Source organism: Arachis stenosperma, chromosome 2 (assembly GCF_014773155.1).
Source record: "Arachis stenosperma cultivar V10309 chromosome 2, arast.V10309.gnm1.PFL2, whole genome shotgun sequence".
NCBI classification, from domain to species: domain Eukaryota; kingdom Viridiplantae; phylum Streptophyta; class Magnoliopsida; order Fabales; family Fabaceae; genus Arachis; species Arachis stenosperma.
The window spans coordinates 27,578,443-27,587,129 of record NC_080378.1 but is presented as its reverse complement, the minus strand read 5'-3'; the positions used below and the strand labels follow the sequence as shown (position 1 = coordinate 27,587,129).

Below are 8,687 nucleotides of genomic sequence, written 5' to 3'. Positions count from 1 at the left end.
TGCAATCTTTAAGTGTGGGGAGGTCGATACCGATCTCCACAGGTTAGTTAGTCCCTTCTCAACACCAATGTTAATTTGTTAATTGTTACAATTGCATGTTTGTTTGATTTTATGCATTTAGTCACTACTTGGTTGAAGTAATATTTTCTTTTTCAAGAAATTTTTATATTTCACTAATTTAAATTGAAAAAAAAAATTTTGTTAAACTTGTTTGGAACTTGTATTTGGAACATGGTTTTTGAGCCAAAGAACACACAACCTGTGAGATTTTGAGCTTATTTACATGGTTACATTATTTAACCATAAATTTTTATTCTTGTGTGTTTTCTTCTCTATAATTGTAATCTTTGCTTTGTTCCATTCTATATGTCCAATATTTAATATATTTACATGCTTGCATATGATTGAGGCCATTGTTTGATTCTAGCTCACTTATCCCAAAATTAGCCTACCTTTTACATCACCCTTGTTAGCCCCCTTGAGCCTTTAATTCCCTCTTATTCTATAAACCACAACACTAGCCTTAAGTAGAAAAACAAAATGAAAATCCCAAGTTGAATCCTTGGTTAGCTTAAGATAGAAATTGTGTAATTGTTTAAGTGTGGGGAAACTTTATGGGAACATGGATGATAAAAACAAAGGGTGGGAAGTTAAAAAGAATGAAATAATTCAAAATAAATTTTTGGGAAGCATGCTCATGTGAAATCAAAATAATTGAACTACCATGTGCATTAAAAAAAATATAATTCAGTATTTGAATAAAGGGAATACAAAAGAATTCCCCAATTGCAAAATAAAGCAATACACATGGGACAAAATTAAAACTAATGCATGAGCATGTAACATCAAAAGTGGGAAAATTATGGGAAGCTGAGTATAATTTTAAAATTTTTATAGAGTATGTATGTTAGGTGAGATCTTAGATTAATCAAGGATTCACTTAATTAGCTCACTTAGCCTTATATATATATATATATATATATATATATATATATATATATATATCCCTACCTTTACCTCAGCCCCATTACAACTCTGAAAAGACCTCATGATGTTTGCATTAGTATACTAAATATTTGTTGATTGGTTAGATGAAGAACAAAGTTTTAGAAAGCATGATTAGAGAAGAGTAGAGAGATTGACCCTAGACACTTGAGAGATTTGAGCGTATATACACTACCAGTGAGGGTTCAATGCTTGATTCTATGTTCCCTGCTTTCATGAGATATCTTCTTACAAGTTTACTTGTTTTCACTGTATGATTTGAATTAGTGAAATCTAATTTATGTTTGTCTTGGAGAACTTATTTATTTTTAACCAAGTAGGTAGAAACATTTTGCATTTAGTTGCATTCATAGGTTGCATCTGATACATTCTATCATTCCTCTTCAGCTCTTTATAGTTTCTCTTGAGCTTAGCATGAGGACATGTTATTGTTTAAGTGTGGGGAGGTTCATAAACCACTATTTTATGGTTTATCTTATGCTCAATTGAGTGGTTTTTATCAACTCTTTACCCATTTATTCATACTATTTGCATGAGTTTACGTTTTCTTTCCGGATTTTGTGCTATGATTGAAAACATGCTTCTTTGGTCTTATATTTGTTAATATTAATCCTCTTTTATTACCATTAGATGCCGTGATATGTGTGTTAAGTGATTTCAGGGATTACAGGGCATGAATGGCTCAGAGGATGGAAAGGAAGCATGCAAAAGTGGAAGGAATACAAGAAGTTGAAGAAATTGCTAAGCTGTCCAGTCTGACCTCTTCGCACTCAAACGACCATAACTTGAGCTACAGAGGTCCAAATGAGATGGTTTTAGTTGCGTTGGAAAGCTAACATCTGGGGCTTCGCAACGATATATAATTTGCTATAGCTGTTTCGACACCAGGCGACGCGAAAGCGTAGATCACGCGGCCGCGTGACCTGGCAGAAACACAACCCACGCTAACGCGTGGATGATGCCTCTGCGTCACTCTTTTGCGACCTGTACGGACCAGAAAGCACTGGGAGTGATTTCTGGGCTGTTTCTGACCCAGTTTTCAGCCCAGAACACACATATTAGAGGCTATAAAGTGGGGGAATGCATCCATTCATAATGATGCTCTGATAATTCATAATTTTAGTTTTAAGCTCTCCCCTCTCTCTTAGGATTTGGAAATTAGGATTTTTAGAAATTAGGATTTATTTCAACTCTTCATCAGGTTCAATAATTCATGTTTCCCTTCTACTTTTATTTACTTTGATACTTTCATTTGTATTTGATTTATGTTGCCCAATTGGCTTATGAACTTTTCATGTTAGGATTATACATTATTGAGATGTTTTTAGATAAATGATTTTAATTTAGATTTTCAACCTTTTGGCTCTGGTCGATTAATTGGTAACTCTTGAGTTGTCAAACTCATTGTTGACCGAAAATTGGAATTCTTCAAGAATTAATTCGAGATCCAATAACTCTAGCTTTTCCCAAGGAAAGACTGGGACTTGAGGATTCGAATTAATTCATTCACTTGACTTACCTTCATAGTTAGAGGTTAACAAAGTGGGAGAAAAATCCAATTCTCATCACAATTGATAAGGATAACTAGGATAGGACTTCTAGTTCTCATACCTTGCCAAGAGTTTATTTTACAGTCATTTATTTAGTTTACTTGTCATTTATCATATTTGCTCCTCATTCTCAAAACCCCCGATTTACAAAACTCATAACCAATAATAAGAACATACCTCCCTGTAATTCCTTGAGAAGACGACCCGAGGTTTAAATACTTCAGTTATCAATTTATTTAGGGGTTTGTTACTTGTGACAACCAAAATGTTTGCACGAAGGGATTTCTATTGGTTTAGAATCTATATCTACAACGCGACTATTTTTATAAAATTCTTTACTAGCAAAAATCCCAACGTCAGACCTCAACTTCCTTTGATTCAGAACCTGAGAGAGCCCTTTGGAGATTAAGGAGGGAAGCAAGAGGGAAAGGAGTTGTTGGTGCTGAGGAAGAGGAAGAGTACTTTGAACCCAACATGGAAGAGAACTTGGAAAACAATCATGAAGAAGAAGCTCACAACCATGCTAGAGAAGGCTCTGCAAATCATGCTGGGCAAGAAAGGATAGTTCTAGGCTCCTACATCAATCCAAATCTAGGAAACTGTGGAAGTAGCATCCAGAAGCCCACCATACATGCCAACAACTTTGAACTAAATCCCCAGCTCATCACCCTTGTTCAGAACAACTGCTCATTTGGAGAAAGTGCTCAAGAAGACCCCAATCAACATCTAACCACCTTCCTGAGAATTTGTGACACTGTGAAGTCTAATGGAGTCCACCCGGATGTCTATAGGCTGCTGTTGTTCCCTTTTTCACTTAGGGACAAGGTATCCAAGTGGCTCGAATCCTTTCCAAAGGAGAGCTTGACAAATTGGGAAGATGTGGGAACAAATTTTTGGCAAGATTCTACCCTCCTCAAAGTATTAACAGGCTGAGAGCTGAGGTGCAGACTTTCAGGCAACAAGATGGTGAGACTCTCTATGAGGCATGGGAGAGGTTGAAGGACTTAACAAGAAGATGCCCACCAGATATATTCAATGAATGGGTTCAACTTCATATTTTCTATGAAGGTCTTTCCTATGAGTCAAAGAAGGCTGTAGATCATTCATCAGGGGGCTCTCTAAACAAGAAGAAAACCATTGAAGAAGCCATTGATGTCATTGAAACAGTAGCTGAGAATGACTACTTCTATGCCTATGAAAGTAGTAACACTCGAGGAGTAATGGAGCTGAACCACATGGATGCATTGCTAGCTCAAAATAAGATGATCACCAAGCAGCTAGCAGATCTCACCAAGAAGGTGAAAGAAAACTAAGTTGCAGCAGTCATCACTTCATCACCAACTCAAGAAGGAGTGAATACAGGAGAAGAAGGTGACTGGGAACAAGTCAACTATGTTGGAAACTCACCTAGACAAATCAATGACCTATACTCCAAAACCTACAACTCTGGATGGAGAAATCACCCCAACTTTGGTTGGGAAAATCAACAAGATCAAGGTCAAGACCAGAGATGTCACAACCTCAACTCCAACAACAATGTAACTCACCAACATACCTCACAGAGACCCTATCAACAACCACCTAGCCTCCCTTCTCAACCACCTAATCTCAACCCACCATCACTAACAGAGAATAGACTTTCAAAGATTGAGGCTCTACTTGAAGATCTATGTAGAGAAATTCAAGATAGTAAAGCTTTCCGGGAAGAAGTGCAATCTAACATGCAGAACCAAGATGTTGCCATCAAGAAACTTGAAACACAGATTGAAGGAGATCCACAAGAAACCACTAGAGAAGAATTTGGATGAAGAAGACAAGGGACAAGAGGGAGCTCGAATCTCCATCCCTAAGTCACACTAAGAAGGAGAAGCGCTCAAACCATGCCTTTCAAAAGCTCCATACCCCCAGCAGCTGCAATTAAAAAAGAGAGGAGAGGATAACCAATTCTCAAGATTCTTGGAAATCTTCAAGAAACTACAAATAAACATACCCTTTGCTGAAGCAATAGAGCAAATGCCACTCTACGCCAAGTTCTTGTGAAATATATGATGACCAAGAAGAGAAGCTGGAAGAACAATGAGACTGTGGTATTCACTGAAGAATGAAGTGCCATCATCCAACACAAATTACCCCAGAAATTGAAGGATCTTGGGAGCTTCTAAATCCCTTGTATCATAGGAGAAATCACAGTGGAAAAGGCTCTGTGTGATCTAGGAGCCAGCATAAATCTAATGTCCTTAGCAATGATGAAAAAAATGAAGATAGAGGAAGCCAAACCAACAAGAATGGCCCTGCAACTAGCAAACAGATCATTCAAGTTTCCCCATGGAATAGTAAAAGACTTGTTGGTGAAGGTGGGAGACTTCATCTTTCCAACAGATTTCGTAGTATTAGACATGGAGGAAGGAGATAAGACTTTCATCATCCTGGGAAGGCCATTCTTGGCCACTGCCGGAGCCATTATTGATGTCCAAAAGGGTGAACTTGTCCTTATATTACATGAGAAGAAAATGACATTCAATATGTTTAAGGCCATGAGTTACCCACACAACTCATTGGGAGAATGTATGAGGTTGGATTCGGTGGAGGCTTTGGTGCAAGAAACTCTTGAAGAAGAACTTGAAGCATTAACAAAAGAAGAATTAACATCAAGCGAAGAGGCTGCAGCCGCTGAAATGCATGTTCAAGGCACACTAGAAGAAAAGGATGAAAGAAAAGAAGTACCCAAACTTGAGCTGAAGACACTGCCACCCACTCTCAAGTACGCATACTTGGGAGAAAATAGAAGTTATCCAGTGATCATAAACTCAGCCCTCAGCCAAGAACAAGAGGAAAGGTTGCTTCAAGTCTTACAAAAATATAAGGATGCCATTGGATGGACACTTGCTGACTTGAAGGGAATCAGCTCAGCCATATGCATGCATAAGATACTTTTGGAGGAGGATGCCAAACCTTCTATTCAGCCCCAAAGAAGGTTAAATCCAGCTATGAAGGAAGTAGTACGGAAAGAAGTCATGAAGTTGTGGCAGGGAGGAGTAATCTATCCAATATCAGATAGCCCATGGGTCAGCTCAGTTCAAGTGGTTCCCAAGAAAGGAGGAATCACTGTGGTGCCCAACGAAAGAAATGAGCTAATCCCTACAAGAACCATCACAGGATGGAGGATGTGTATTGAGTACAGAAAGCACAATGAAGCCACAAGGAAAGATCATTTTCCACTCCCTTTCATGGATCAGATGCTGGAAAGACTTGTAGGACATGCGTACTATTGTTTTTTAGATGGTTATTCAGGATATAACCAAATAGTAGTTGATGCAAGAGACCAAGAGAAAACATCATTCACCTACCCCTATGGAGTGTTTGCCTATAGGCGCATGCCATTTGGGCTATGTAATGCACCTGCAACCTTTCAACGCTGAATGCATTCTATTTTCTCAGATATGATAGAGAAGTTCATTGAAGTTTTCATGGATGACTTCTCAGTATTCGAAGATTCCTTTCCTAATTGCATAAACCATCTTGCCTTGGTATTAAAAAGATGTCAAGAGACCAACTTAGTCTTGAATTGGGAAAAATGTCACTTCATGGTGACAGATGGAATAGTCCTTGGCCATAAAGTCTCTAACCAAGGCATTGAGGTAGACAGAGCTAAGGTGGAGCTAATTGAAAAATATTACCTCCACCATGTGACGTCAAGGCAATTAGGAGCTTTCTGGGACATGCTGGTTTTTATAGAAGGTTTATTAAAGATTTTTCAAAGATAGCTGGTGCGCGAAATTGTGAACAATACTTTTTCACAACTCAAATAATCCCCGGTAATGGCTCCAAGAACTTGGTGCGCTCAATACCATGGCATTACACAACTTCGCACAACTAACCAGCAAGTGCACTGGTCGTCCAAGTAATAAACCTTACGTGAGTAAGGGTCGATCCCACGGAGATTGTTAGTATTGAAGCAAGCTATGGTCATCTTGTAAATCTTAGTCAGGCAAACTCACATGTATATGATGATGAACGAAAATAACATAGAAGATAAAGATAGAGATACTTATGTATATCATTGGTGTAAGAGCTTCAGACAAGTGTATGAAGATGCCTTCCCTTCCGTCTCTCTGCTTTCCTACTGTCTTCATCCAATCCTTCTTACTCCTTTCCATGGCAAGCTCGTGTAAGGTTTCACTGTTGTCAGCAGCTACCTCCCATCCGCGCAGTGAAAGCTAATGCACACACTCTGTCACAGTGCTGCCAATCACCGGTTTGGTTCCCTCCCCTACCGGAATAGAATAACTCTTTTGCGTCTGTCACTAACGCCCAGTAGGTTACAGGTTTGAAGCACATCACAGTCATTCAGTCATTGAATCCTACTCAGAATACCACAGACAAGGTTAGACCTTCCGGATTCTCTTGAATGCTGCCATCAGTTCTTGCCTATACCACGAAGACTCCGAAGAATCCAAGAGATATTCACTAAGCCTCAGATGCTTGTAGAACAAGAATGGTTGTCAGTCACCTTGTTCATGGGTGAGAATGGTGATGGGCGTCAATCATCACCTTCATCATGTTGAAGAACAAGTGATATCTTGGTAAAAGAACAAGCGGAATTGAATGGAAGAACAATAGTAATTGCATTAATACTCGAGGTACAGCAGAGCTCCACACCTTAATCTATGGTGTGTAGAAACTCCACCGTTGAAAATACATAAGCATAAGGTCTAGGCATGGCCGAATGGCCAGCCTCCCAATGATCTAAGATAGCATAAAACTCAAAGATAGCTACCAAGATGTTTTTAATACAGTAGTAAAAGGTCCTACTTATAGAAAACTAGTACATAGATGAGTAAATGACATAAAAATCCACTTCCGGGCCCACTTGGTGTGTGCTTGGGCTGAGCAATGAAGCTTTTTCGTGTAGAGACTCTCCTTGGAGTTAAACGCCAGCTTTAGTGCCAGTTCGGGCGTTTAACTCCCAATTAGGTGCCAGTTCCGGCGTTTAACGCTGGAATTTCTTGAGGTGACTTTGAACGCCGGTTTGGGCCATCAAATCTTGGGCAAAGTATGGACTATTATATATTGCTGGAAATCCCAGGATGTCTACTTTCCAACGCCGTTGAGAGCGCGCCAATTGGGCTTCTGTAGCTCTAGAAAATCCGCTTCGAGTGCAGGGAGGTCAGAATCCAACAGCATCTGCAGTCCTTTTGAGTCTCTGGATCAGATTTTTGCTCAGGTCCCTCAATTTCAGCCAGAAAATACCTGAAATCACAGAAAAACACACAAACTCATAGTAAAGTCCAGAAAAGTGAATTTTAACTAAAAACTAATAAAAATATACTAAAAACTAACTAGATCATATCAAAAACATACTAAAAACAATGCCAAAAAGTATACAAATCATCCGCTCATCACAACACCAAACTTAAATTGTTGCTTGTCCCCAAGCAACTGAAAATCAAATGAGATAAAAGGAAGAGAATATGCAATGAATTCCAAAAACATTTGTGAAGATCAGTATTAATTAGATGAGCGGGGCTTTTAACTTTTTGCCTCTGAACAGTTTTGGCATCTCAATCTATCCTTTGAAATTCAGAATGGTTGGCCTCTTTAGGAATTTAGAATCCAGATAGTGTTAATGATTCTCCTAGTAAAGTATGATGATTCTTGAGCATAGCTATTTATTGAGTCTTGGCTGTGGCCCAAAGCACTCTGTCTTTCCAGTATTACCACCGGATACATACATGCCACAGACACATAATTGGGTGAACCTTTTCAGATTGTGACTTAGCTTTGCTAAAGTCCCCAATTAGAGGTGTCCAGGGTTCTTAAGCACACTCTTATTTACCTTGGATCACAACTCTTATTATTATTATTTTTTTTTCGTTTTTTTTTTTCGGTTTTTTTTTTTTTTTTTTGAATAGCAATGCTTTTTCTTGCTTCAAGAATCATTTTATTGATTTTTCAGATCCTCAATAACATGTCTCCTTTTTCATCATTCTTTCAAGAGCCAACATTCATGAACCACAAATTCAAGATACATATGCACTGTTTAAGCATGCATTCAGAGAACAAAAATATTGCCACCACATCAAAATAATTAAACTATTATAAAATTTAAAATTCATGCAATTCTTCCTTTTT

General features: G+C 38.5%; 1 non-coding gene across 1 annotated transcript; it reads right to left on the bottom strand.

Annotated features, from left to right (window-relative positions):
• Window positions 1–3,481: 3,481 nt before the first annotated feature.
• Window positions 3,482–3,588, bottom strand: LOC130964070 (small nucleolar RNA R71). Its single transcript, XR_009080181.1, has one exon. It is a non-coding gene; the product is annotated as a small nucleolar RNA R71 (small nucleolar RNA).
• Window positions 3,589–8,687: the final 5,099 nt, after the last annotated feature.